The 12993-nt window shown below is 39.6% G+C and overlaps 1 protein-coding gene across 3 annotated transcripts in view; it reads right to left on the minus strand.

Annotated features, from left to right (window-relative positions):
• Window positions 1-12993, minus strand: part of LOC136857317 (gem-associated protein 5) — a 310853-nt gene that overhangs the window by 76413 nt on the left and 221447 nt on the right. The gene's annotated exons all lie outside the window — the stretch shown is intronic.

Below are 12993 nucleotides of genomic sequence, written 5' to 3' on the forward strand. Positions count from 1 at the left end.
AGTATAAAATCCCCCTGAGATTCATTAAAAAGGGGTTCTTCTGTAAATGGACACAGCACGAATTGGCGACAGGGCGATGGGACTGGGGTAGTGAGTCAGGCTCTGTGCAGAATGGACGTGACAAGGAAAGTACTGAAACACCTGCCATATTCACCAGACCTGTCTCTATGCAATTTTGCCCTCATCCCCAAGTGAAAGAGCCATTGCGTGGCAGACACGAGAGGACATTCCCAACACTGTGAAACCTGAGACTGTAAAATTCACACATGGTGAGGCAACTGATATGCAACGTCTCCTGCATTGCTGGCAAAGTGTTGTGGACAACCTAGGGAACTACTTTGAAGGTTTACCGTAAAGTTTGCTCTAGCCTCTGAGAATGAACACTCTATAGCACAAGGATTTCAGGGCTGACAATTTCTTCACTTTATATCCTACACCTGGTAAACCTACTTGGCATTATTCATACATCCCACAGCACCTACTCCCATCAGTGTACTTCCATTTGTCTGGTACATCCCACATTTGTGCAAGAAAACATAGCTGCCGTGATTTATGTCCCAACCATTGTGAACAGAGTAGTGTGACAACAACGTTTTTGCTCTGATGGTGAAGACCCAATTGTTACAAAGTCCCTAATACCCATTTGTTTGCTTATCTGCCTCTCCTATTTTCAAATTCCCTTCGACCACAGTGCACTTGCTGATGTGCACAAAAATTGCTCTGCAAAATTAATTACATTTACCTAGTGGTAATTAATTTAAAAATTTTGTTAGAAGGAAAGCATGACAAGAGCCGAGCAGTCGATATCCAGCTATTTAACAACTTCTTTCTCTTTGGAGGGAAATTTCTCCAAATGTTAAGTTCCCTAAAGAAAACAATATAACCAAAAACATCAATATCAAAGTATACAGGCTTCTTAATCTATAAATCCACTGCTTTACTCCAGTATGACAGTGGGATAATCAGTTTGAATGGCATAACATCCCAAGACACTGACTACTGCAAGCATCTTTTTTAAGCAGAGCACAATACTTTGGTTTCAGTATTGATTATTTCCAATGTTATCAATCGTGATTAGAAGCCTATGAATCACATGCATTACCCTCATTCACCCTGAAGCATTTAGTGCCAGAATGTCTCAAACTTCTCTTTTGCAGTCAACAATGAAATTTCAGAATTGCTGGTTATGTAGGAGTTGGATATAATGGATTTCACTGTACATATATGAGAGAATGTTTTACACATCCACAATATTTAAGGGTTTAAGACATCCTGCACAACAACTTATTTTATCATACTTAAAAGCAGCTTGACATCTCACCAACACAGACAGATCTTATGGCGGTGACGGAATGGGAAAGGGCTAGCAGTACGAAGGAAGCAGTCATGGTCTTAATTAAGGTACAGCCCCAGCATTTACCTGATGTGAAAATGGGAAACCACGGAAAACCATTTTCACGGCTGCCGATGGAGGTTTCAAACCCACTATCTCCCCAATGCACGCTCACAGCTGCATGTCCCTAACCGCACAGCCAACTCACTCAGTCTTTTACAGTACTTACAAGGAAACTGTTTGGCTTGGACCAGATAGATTTTAACGAAACCTGGGTGAATGATCAATTAACATACCAGTATACCCTAAATTTAATAGTAATAACTATTTTGGCATAAAGGCAATGGAAGTGTTGCAATTCATTGTTTTAAAAAATAGCCATTAATTGCTGACAATGTAAAATGACTTGTATATGAGCTGTAAAAATATACTCTTAGTTCTATTTTAAAGTTAAATTTTACACTACTTGACAAAAAAAGTTAAGCACCCGGAAGGAGTGGTTGGAAACTACATATGCTGAAAGACCATGTGCCTTTATTGAACTGATTACAATATGGAATGAAAGAGAGACAGCCGTTGCCAGTTACAGGTGGGATGAAAGGTGTCGCGCAACCCCCACCCCGGGCCGCAATGCATGCCCTTATGCGGTTTGGAATGGTGTCAAACAGTCTTTGGATCCTCCAGATCCCACAGGTTGGTACTGGGACGGAGTCCCCTTCCAATGTCATCCCACAGAGGGAGAGGTCCAGGGATCCGGCTGACCACGGGGGAGGACCTCAACATGCTCTAGGCAGTCCATAGACACACATGCTGTGTGTGGACGTGCATTATGTTGTTAGAACACTGTCACAGGGTGCTGTGCCATAAGGGGTAGGACGTGCAGACGCAGAATGTCTGTGACATATTACTGTGCCGTCAAAGTCTGCCGAAGCACTACTAGAGGTGACCTGAATGCATATCCTATGGCTCCCCACACCATGATGCCAAAGATTATGCCTGTGTGTCTTTCCACAATATGGACAGGATCTGCCTTCTGCTTTCGACGCTGCCAAACCCACACAGGATGGTCATCGGAGGTTATGAAAAAGCGGGACTCATGCCTGATGCCAGTCATCCTCTGTCCATGCCTCCCAGGCAAGGCATGGCGAGTGCCAAAGTTACGGGATCCCGCAATGTTTAGCACACCATACGATGGTCCTCCGTTGGGGTGGTGTTTCTTGGTCGACCCGAACCTGCACGATGTGATTGGGTGCCCTCATGTACCCACTGAGTTCAACATCAGGCCACTGTGACATCTAAATGGCCCACATGCCTGCAATTGCACCAACCAGCCTCATGCAGTCCCACAATGCGGCCTCTTAAATGCTGTCAATTGGAGGATAGGCTGTCTAACGCGTCTGCGAGGCAATGTGGGTGCTTCGTACTGTACGTAATCCTCTCTGCATGTCTTACTTAACTGTCTGACTAACAACAGTTGACTGATAACAACTTATCAACAACAGGACAGTGCCATCACGAATGCACTCTGGTGGGCATTACAGATCCTTGTAAATCTAATAATTTACTCACACATCAATGGTTTGCATGTTTACCGAAATGGGATAATATTGGACCACTCCTTGTGGGTGATTAACTGTTTTTGTCAGGCAGTGTACATTTCACTTATTTTAAAGTCAAGAAATGGAGTGGGCTTTATACATCATAAAGACAGAAACATTGGTAATCAGACGAAATTTGTCAGTGCTAGAGTAATTAGAGTGTCAACAAATTTGAATGAAGACAAATACTATGTAATCCAGGTCTATGCTCCACAAGCATGATGTTCAAATGAAGAAAAAGGATACTTCCTGATTAACTTGAAGGAACATGCAAACTTTAAAACTTTGATAGTAACAGGAGATTTTAATGCTCAGATTTGGATTAACAGACTGGGCTATGTATCCTCCCTGGGTCCTCACTGATTGGGGAATAGGACTGCATAGAGCAAACATCTTCCACATCTGCGTATGAGAAACAATATGGTTGTGAGCAAGACTTTGTTCAAAGCAAGGGACTCACACAAAAACACAAGGAACAGTTGAGATGATAAATATGTAGCAGTGATTGATTACAAACTCGCTGACCAAGAAGTTGAAAGGTTATAAGTGATGTTAAAGTAATCCCTAGAGAAAATCTGGATTGGGACCAACATGATGTTAGTTGCAGATATCACAAAGAGAAGACCACGTGAAGTCCACAACAAAAGAACAGCAAACTAAAAACTCTGAGACTTTATTAACCAAAGGTGAAAGAAATGTTTCGAGAGAATATTGGGAAGATGTTGCCAAAAGAAGATCTGAGATCTGCAAACAAGGAATGGGACAACCTGAGGAGCGCAATGATGAAGACAGCAGAAAGAGTATTAGGATGACAAAGCCAAATAAGAAAATCCGAAAAAATAGCAAGGTGGAATGATGATGTAAAAGCTGCCGTTCAAAGCTAAAAATAATACAAGAAGAGCTTTGTACCAAGTCAGAAAGAGAGAAAACCAAAGTGAAATTGAGGATAAACTACAATTTTACCGAGGAAAAAAGCTTACAGCTCAAAAGAACAGCTGACGTTGAAAAATGGCAATGCAAATATCTTGCATACAGAACAAGGCAAGACAAACCTTTGAAGCTACACATTACTAAATAAAATCTGAGAAGAAAATGAAATCCACACTGCAGGGCATGATCATTCCACTATTTAAAAAAGGGGACCATAAGAAGAGTAATAACTACAGAGGTGTAAGTGTATAACCCTTCTATCTCATGGATTAGAAACATACCAGTCTGCCCTGGAGAGAAAAATCAGGAAATATGATGACCCTAAACATGAGGAAGAACAACATGATGTAGATCAGACAAACCAACCCTAGGACTCTCTGAAAAACATATTGGGTAAGGAATAAAATGGTTATACCTGCATTCCTAGATGCTGAGAAGACATATTATCATGTACCACGTAAGCACATATGGGAATATCTGAGGCTTAAAGAAGTGCCAGATGAGATTTTAGCTTGAGTAAAAACAACTGTACTGAAACACAAAGAACTGTGTGCATAATCAAGGAGGTAGGTCAAGTCGTTTTGAAACCAGGTAACAAGGAAGTTATCTATCACTACTTAGCTTTATTATTTTAATAGATGAGAATGAATCTCATTCTTTGGACATCTACTCGGGCACCTGAAAACAGGATGATCAGGAAAATTATAGAAAAATTACGGAACAGACGGATTACAGAAATCAACAAAGATATGAGGGAACTACAAATTACAATGGGAGATTGAAAAAAAAAAAAGGAGAAAATCAAGAAGTTCACAAACAAACCAGAAAACCAAAATCAACAGATGGACAATGGGACGAGTGATTTCAGACGAAGAAAGAAAGTTGGGATACGAGAGAATGAAGAAATAATGGGCTGAAAAACTGAAAAACCCTTTTTTTTAACTGACTTACGTGGTCCAATGAAGGTCTCACAATGTAAACGTAAAAAATAAATAAAATAAAGTTATAGAAGCAGTAAAAAGGAAGAATCAGATAAATGTGCTAAACTAGATCTTCAAAAGAAATTGAAAGAATGGGACTGACCATCAATCGAACTAGAACAGTTAGTTTGGTGATGAGTCAAAATCCTGAAGCAGTACACCTGCAAGTACAAAATAAAGAAGATAATATTAATAATTTAAAAGCCAGCTCCATGGCTAAATGATTAACGGGCTGGTCTTTGGTCCAAAGGGCCTGGGCTTGATTCCCGGCCGGGTCGGGGATTTTAACCTTTACTGGTTAATTCCTATGGCTCGGGGGCTGGATGAGGGTGCCGTCTTTAGCATTAGAATTCATCATAGGTAGGGGCCCATTCCCACGGACGTGCAGGTCGCCTATCGGTGTCAGCTCGAAAGAACTGCACCAGGCCTCTCTGGAAACCACACGCCATTATGTTTATTAATAATTTAAAATATTCACAGAGCTTCATTTCTTCTGACAATACAATAAACCAAGAAACAGGTAATGGGATACAATCCCCCCATAGAGTAACAGCCCCGAAGAGCCATAGCATACTAAACGACTGCTGCTCAGCCCGAAGGCCTGCAGATTACGAGGTGTCGCGTGGATCCTCACAACGGATCATCTCGGCCGTTATTCTTGGCTTTCTAGACCGGGGCCGCCATCTCACCGTCAGATAGCTTCTCAATTGTAATTGCGTAGGGTGAGTGGATCTCGAACCAGCCCTCAGATCCAGGTAAAAATCCCTGACCTGGCCGGGAATCGAACCCAGGTAAAGGGCAGGCACACTACCACTATACCGCGAGGCCAGCAATGGGATACAAGCTGCATCAAAATTCTACTGTTCCATTTGTCAACTACTTGGGATGATATTTCCACAAGCTTCCAAGATCACACCATAGAAAACATATTTTGTACCAATTCTAATTTACAGGCTGGAAGCAGCAACTGTGACTGGACCTAAAAGAAGTTGCTTACAGACGACCAAAATTAAATTCCTCTATTCTTACTTCCAAAAGCCAAGGAGAGACGAAATAATGAAGGAGAATATCTGGCAACAACTTGGATTGGACAGAAGTCTGTTGGAAACCTTGCAATTAAGGCGACACGCCAGAGATAAAAATCAATATTTTGGGGTCATTTTGGCAACAACAACAAAAATGATGACAAATTGAAAGGATTGAGTTTCTTCTTTCTTGTCACAAAGTTATTCCGTTGATTTTTAAACAATTTATCACTTTAATAATGCTTCGCTTGCCAGTCTGCATCTGCTGAACTGCTTCGTTAGGTGCCATTGCCATGTTTCCATTCAATCAAATAGCTGCCTCTGTGGATCCGTGGTAGAGTGTCGGCTTCCGGATCCCAAGATAGCGGGTTCAAACCCGGCAGAGGTAGTCGGATTTTTGAAGGGCGGAAAAAAGTCCATTCGACACTCCATGTCGTACGATGTCGGCATGTAAAAGATCTCTGGTGATACATTTGGTATTTACCCGACAAAATTAATTAAATCTCAGCCATAGACGCCCAAGAGAGATCTGGTTTACTCTAGGTCCGCTAGATGGCAGACAGAGTAAACCGGAACGTCGAAATTGACGAGCAGACAGCCAGATGGCGTCAAATCGAAATGTCTGCAAACGGTAGCTGAGGCCATACGATTATTATTATTATTATTCAATCAAATATGCCTGTAATTTGCAATTATGCATCCATGAGATGGGCCAACAGCCCGCCCCCCTCCACCCTCTCCTGATATATTTATACAGAATCCAGCTGTAGGATCTACCATATTTCTGAATGAAATTATAAAGCCTGTTACGGACTAATATTTCAGTACTCGACTGTCACTGAGCAACAATGTATGCTTGTACTGGTATTCCTGATGGTACTACAATAGTGCCGACAACTATAAGTTTTGTTATTCTTGTATGTTTAATCCTTTTTTGTGAGTTCTGTGGTGGTAGCCAGTCTGTTTACTTTTGTGAAGTATGCACGCTAGTAACCTCTTGTAGTTGCGTATCAAGATACTATTATTATTGAAAGATAGTGTGCTGTAATAATCGATGGCTTGTATCCAAGGGAATAAACAATATGCGTAAACATAAATCAGCCTTAGCTAAGCGGCGAATTGTTGAACTTTTGTTAGGAAAGAGATGGGGATCGGCTATTACCGAAAAGGAGTCTCCATTGAAGAAACCAGGGACAATAGATTATGAAATGTTATCGGAATCAGATTGTTCTCATCAGGAAAGTGTCGCATCAACTTCAAGCCATGTAAGTCCTGCACCTATAGGCTATAGCCAACAATCATGACATGACAGAAACTACAATCCCCATAACTCGACTCAGGAAAAGTTGCATTGTGAAAAACAAAATGCAGGTGAATCATTTTCCATTCTTTGGAGGAGAAGAAGAGGAAGAAGAAGAAGATGATGATGATGATGATGATGATGATGATGATGATGATGATGATGATGATACAAGCTTCCAGAGTTAAAAGTTCTTGTACAGAAGCTGTTAAAAGGAAAGAAACACATATGGTTTTGGTGATTTTTAGGTAATGAATCAGGAAGAAAACGTCACTTGAAATTTGCTTTAATTTTCCTGCCAATTGTAATTTTACATTTAAATCCCATTTTACTCCCATAATATTCTGCCAAATGCAACAAAATTTGTAAGGTATATGTATCACAGCTATATTAGGAAACCTGCATATGGAATTTTTTATTGCAGAATTTTTTCAAGTAGGTGGAATTTCTAAGTCTAAAATTCTAGAACATAAAAATTACACAAACTTTAGTACAATATATCTCCTTATATAAATTATGTACAAAAAAATCGATATGAAGTGCTTTTAAAGAAGTATTATCTACCTAATAAATTCCCATTAACAGGTTACTTAAATTTCATGAGAAAAATGGAATTAAAATTTCAAAAGAAAAACATTATTTTGGAAAAAAGTATTAATTGTATATGAAAGAAATGTTTGTGATATCTCTACTTTTATGCAGGTTACATTCCCACAAAGTTTCATGAAAATCCATGCATTAGGTAAAAATATCTGTTTATCTCAGGAGTGTCGCTTTAAGCAGATTATGATGGCATCGATATATGAAAAGAATGGTTCTGAATAGGACACCAAGAACATAGTATGAAAGGAATGTTGATGGTAACAGGATGAGAAGAAAGCCTCATGATGGTTGGGAAAAACACATTTTCAAAGACCCTACAAAATGTAATGAAAATTGGGAACAAAAAGGAGAACGGTTGCTTTGGATGGATGGTATGAACTGGAGGAGACCGTAACTTAAACCTGGTTTGTTGGAGCAGAGAATCCGCGCCCTAAATCTGAGACGGCAAAATACGCAAAAAATTTAAAAAATCAAATAACTTATATACCTATTTAATTTTCTTCAAATATATCACAAATATAAATTCAAACAGCTTACAATTAATACAATCATCACAAAAATCTTAAATAAAATCGGTCCAATACTCAGATCATTCACAATTCACAGTCGTCTTCTGAAGTTTCACCATAGGAACTTTCATCGCTGGCGTCTTTCCACAAATAGTCGTCCTCACTACCGTCCACTGAATTTGAAATTCCACATTTCTTAAAGCTTTTGGACACTAGATCATTGGGAATGCGCGCCCATGCGGTCTTAATCCAGCTGCATATTAGTCCCACTTCAGGCCTCTTTACTCGTTCGGTTGATGTTAACACGTGATCACCATCAGACATCCATTCGGTGTACAACTATTTCATTGCAGTTTTGAAAGGCTGGTTCATACACACATCCAATGGCTGTAGAATAGAAGTGAGTTCTCCAGGAAATATAGCAAGATCGGTTTTTCCTTTCCTGATCATATCTTTTACAGCGTCAGTTGTATGTCCTAGGTAACTGTCCAACACAAACATGTTTCGTTTTTGTAACAAAGCTCCCAGACGACGTTGCCAAACACACTTCACCCAGTCCTCAACTAATGCAACTGTCCATCCAGTCAGACTCATGTGTTCTAACAGTAACACCAGACGGCAAGTTTCCTTTCGGAAGCGTTTTCCTTTTCAGAACCACATATGAAGGGAGTTGGTTCCATCCGCTAATACGCGCAACATTACCGTGCATTGTTCCTTTTCGTTACCACCTGTTCTGATGGTTACAATTTTAGAACCCTTCGTATCCACTGTATTTTCCAACGGCATTTCAAAATAGACAGGTGTCTGGTCAGCATTCCCAATTTGCGACAGCATGTAAGAATTTTGCTTCCTCAAATGACTAATGTGGCACTGAAAGGCCGTTAATTTTTCTTCATACGCCCCAGGGAGACGTTGTGAAATAGACGTATGTGTCTGAATGAACAATCCCTTTCTCCGATAAAAGTTTCGGATCCATCCACGGCTTGCAGTAAAATCCTGTGTTTTGAGTTCTTTTGAGATCTCTAGTGCTTTCATTTGACACATTTCACTAGAAGCACCATATCCTAACTCACGTTTTTCTATCACAAATTTGTGGAGTCGTTCTTCAATTTCCGGAAACACTGCATTCCGCCCGTGGAACGCTCTGCGATTGCCGTTACTTTCTAGAAGTTTTTCCTTTTTCTTCCGCTATTCATGAATACACAATTCATCAATCTTGTACTTTCTGCCAGCGGCACGATTTCCGTATATTTCAGCTTTGCTTACAACTTTAAGTTTCTCACGCACAGTAAATGACCGCAGACGCCGTTTTGAATCCACAGCTTACTATCGGGACAGCACTTTCACAGGACAGATACGGAACTCAAATGTGAGCGAGGTAGACTTCCGTAACGAACAGTCTCGAGTCTCGCAAAGTACGATATCCCGCGAGATCAGCTATTCGCGCACCCAGCATGCCAGCAACACTTATAAAACAAATGGCCATCAAGCATCTGCAGCAGCGGCTTTCATATTTGCCGCATATTTACCCATATTCTTTGATTTACCATATTTCATTACCTTACATTTCGCGTTTACATGCCACTGTAACCGTACTGAGAAAAATCTATCTTGTTTTCTAGAACGCAACTAAAACACAATAAACCCTGAATGCCCATTTACATGTGGTACATTGAGTACGGTAACCGTATTAAAATCTATTTCATACTCCATGTAAACGTAGTAAATATTTACGAGAATGAACGGATTGAATATGAGCCGCACCCAAGATTTAGAACCAATATTTTGGGGAAAAAAGTGCAAGTGGTATTCGGGATTATACAGTATTTTCTTTGGCCTCGTTTTCTCATGTTCCTCGAACATTCTTATTTACTTTTCTTCTCTTTCTAGACTCCAACAAGCATAAAGAACTGCCAGTAACTCTGACACTTGATTCTCCATGTTGACATTTTTCACCAAAAGTTCTGTCCTACGAGTAAATATGGTTAAACAAGAGGAGCTCCCCATAATTTCATTTGATAAATATTCGGCCCATTTTTACGACCAGAACATACTAAAACATATTGTTTTATCAAGATAACTTTTTGAAATCGTCGTGTTAAATTGCATTTTTAAGTACAGTTTTAGTATTCAATCATGACTCATCATCAGCATTTTTGTATCATGATTTTATATACAGTAAAACATCGTTAAGACGTTTCTGCAGGCAACAAGAAAAAAGAAGGTGTTAAGCAAGAAAACGTACTAATGAATACATGAATAAACACTACCCAACAGGGATATGGAAACACTAGACACGATTTTTTCCTAAGGCATTTTATGTTGTGTATCAGTGGGTGCAATGAAAACTAATAATTAATGTTATTTGCTTTACGTCCCACTAACTACTTTTAACGGTCTTCGGAAACATCGAGGTGCCAGAATTTAGTCCCGCAGGAGTTCTTTTTACGTGCCAGTAAATCTGCCGACACGGGGCTGTCGTATTTGAGCACCTTCAAATACCACTGGACTGAGCCAGGATCGAACCTGCCAAGTTGGGTTTAGAAGGCCAGCGCCTTAACCATCTGAGCCAGCAATGAAAATTATTATCTGCCATTTCGAAAGATGAGAGGATAATATTAATAGCTGTGAAAAACGTGAGAGAACAAAAGTGCACTGAAAAACAGCAGACAACAAAAATGAAAACATCTGCACAGGGGCCAATAAAAATATCAAAGTATTATTGCAGATTACACTCTTTCTGAAAACAAATGTTAGTATAGGCCTTTTATTTTGAAGCAGTGGGTTATTAAATATTATTCTCTGGTCACACTCTTAGACAATGAATTGGAGGTTACACTCAACCATGTGAGACTGCGACTTTGGCCACCATTTTAAAATCGACAAAACTTTGATTCGACCAACTCGAATGATAGAGTCAAAACTTGAAGGTGCGAGTTTCAACATTCACGCTACCTCAGCACGCTTAAAGATGCAGGTGCCAGTCACTTTCTGATTAATTTTAATTTTGTCCTCATTAGAAAGGAATTTCACGACTTTTTTCCGAATCCATAACTAGGCTGTCACAATACAAGTATGCACCATTGCTAGTCAACTTCACACAATTATGTTCCTAATCCAGATGTAGGCTATCAAGCAGTACCCTTTATTGTACCACCCAACACAAAATTAATTTCTAATTTCTGAATGGAATGCAAAATACAAGCACAAACATGCTCACTGTGTTATTCAGCAATCTCGCTGCTAACCAGCAAGCAAAACTGAACATTCCTGAGGCTAACAGCTCGCTCTCCAAAGGTGCAACTTATCCTATGAAGTTCAGGAATTCAAGGCTTTTTCCTGTTATCATGCAACTGTGGCAAGGGCTCTTTCTTACCCAAGTTAGAAATCACGTTCCTTTCACACATAACATTTTCAGGGCTATGAAAAATGTGATCGTACTCAGCGGTAATAGCGAAAATTTGTGACGTGATAACTGAGGTATTTTTATATAGATTTAATACGATGAGAATCGAGGCTTCGAATTTACGATGTGCTAAGCAGGAAAACGTGTTAATGAGAAACGCACTAACGAGGTTTCACTGTATTTCTAGTAGTATTAAAGATGTCCTTGTCAACTGTACAAGCCAGGTGAAGATGGTCAAATGTATGGCTGGCTGAAACATGTACTGGAAAGGAAAAAAAAATACTTTCACATGACTAAAATGTACCATTTCATTGCCCGATTTGCGTCATGAGCGGGAGTTACATCCCTAATACTTGCCATGCATCGCGATAAAAATGACGGATGTTATATAATGAAAGAGTATATTCTAGAGAGAAAATGCAGATATAACCAGTCAAGTAGGCCATGAGTTAATATTGCGACGATCGGACCTAAGGAATCCAAATGGCCATGAGTAAAAGAATCAGATTGTTGTCCGGAGTAAAAAAAAAAAGACGACACTTTTAAAAAAAAAATCGTATTGATCATCGGAACGAAACTGTAAGCTAGAATTGGTATTCAAGAAAAGAAGAGGTTGAAATCGGAGAAGAGAACTGCTAATAGTATAATTACGGCGGTATATAAACCATAAATACGAATTAAAAGCATCGGGCATGAAAGAAGTGAAAGGAAAGAGGAAGACATCGCCCCGTAATAGTTGCCAATACGAACTCATACCTGAAATCTTAAAAAAATATTTAGACATCGGCAGGTTATTGTTCACGCTAGCGACAAGCAAGAAATACGTAAAGTACTGCACTAAATATTGCATCTGGACGAGTATTTTACTAGAGAGATAAAATATATTCAAAATTATTTATTTCCTGTCTGGAGAATGCATCTAATGCTATCCTTCATTATGTTTCCATCGCATGTAATTGACGGAGATATTATGGCTGAGTAAACCAGAAGAATGGGGTCACAACCCGGTGGGAGCCCTTGCCAGCCGTCATCATCCACACCCGAGGCCAGTCACCAGTAACCAACGATGACGTGAACCGCAACTCGAGTCGGGAGACAAAGGAGATCCAGAATGAAGACCATCCCAGTCGAATAGCGAAAGCAAGATAAGTCAAGTTCCATAACATTTATTTTTCGTAGTTAAATTACTTATATTTGGATGAACGATAGTAAATGATTACTTTAATATATGATTGTAGTATGGTTAATGCATAATTCTTCAAGATAAAAGTTCCATGAATAGTATCATTAAAAAGGAATCCGTATAACT

The sequence above is a fragment of the Anabrus simplex genome, chromosome 1, assembly GCF_040414725.1.
Source record: "Anabrus simplex isolate iqAnaSimp1 chromosome 1, ASM4041472v1, whole genome shotgun sequence".
Taxonomy (NCBI): domain Eukaryota; kingdom Metazoa; phylum Arthropoda; class Insecta; order Orthoptera; family Tettigoniidae; genus Anabrus; species Anabrus simplex.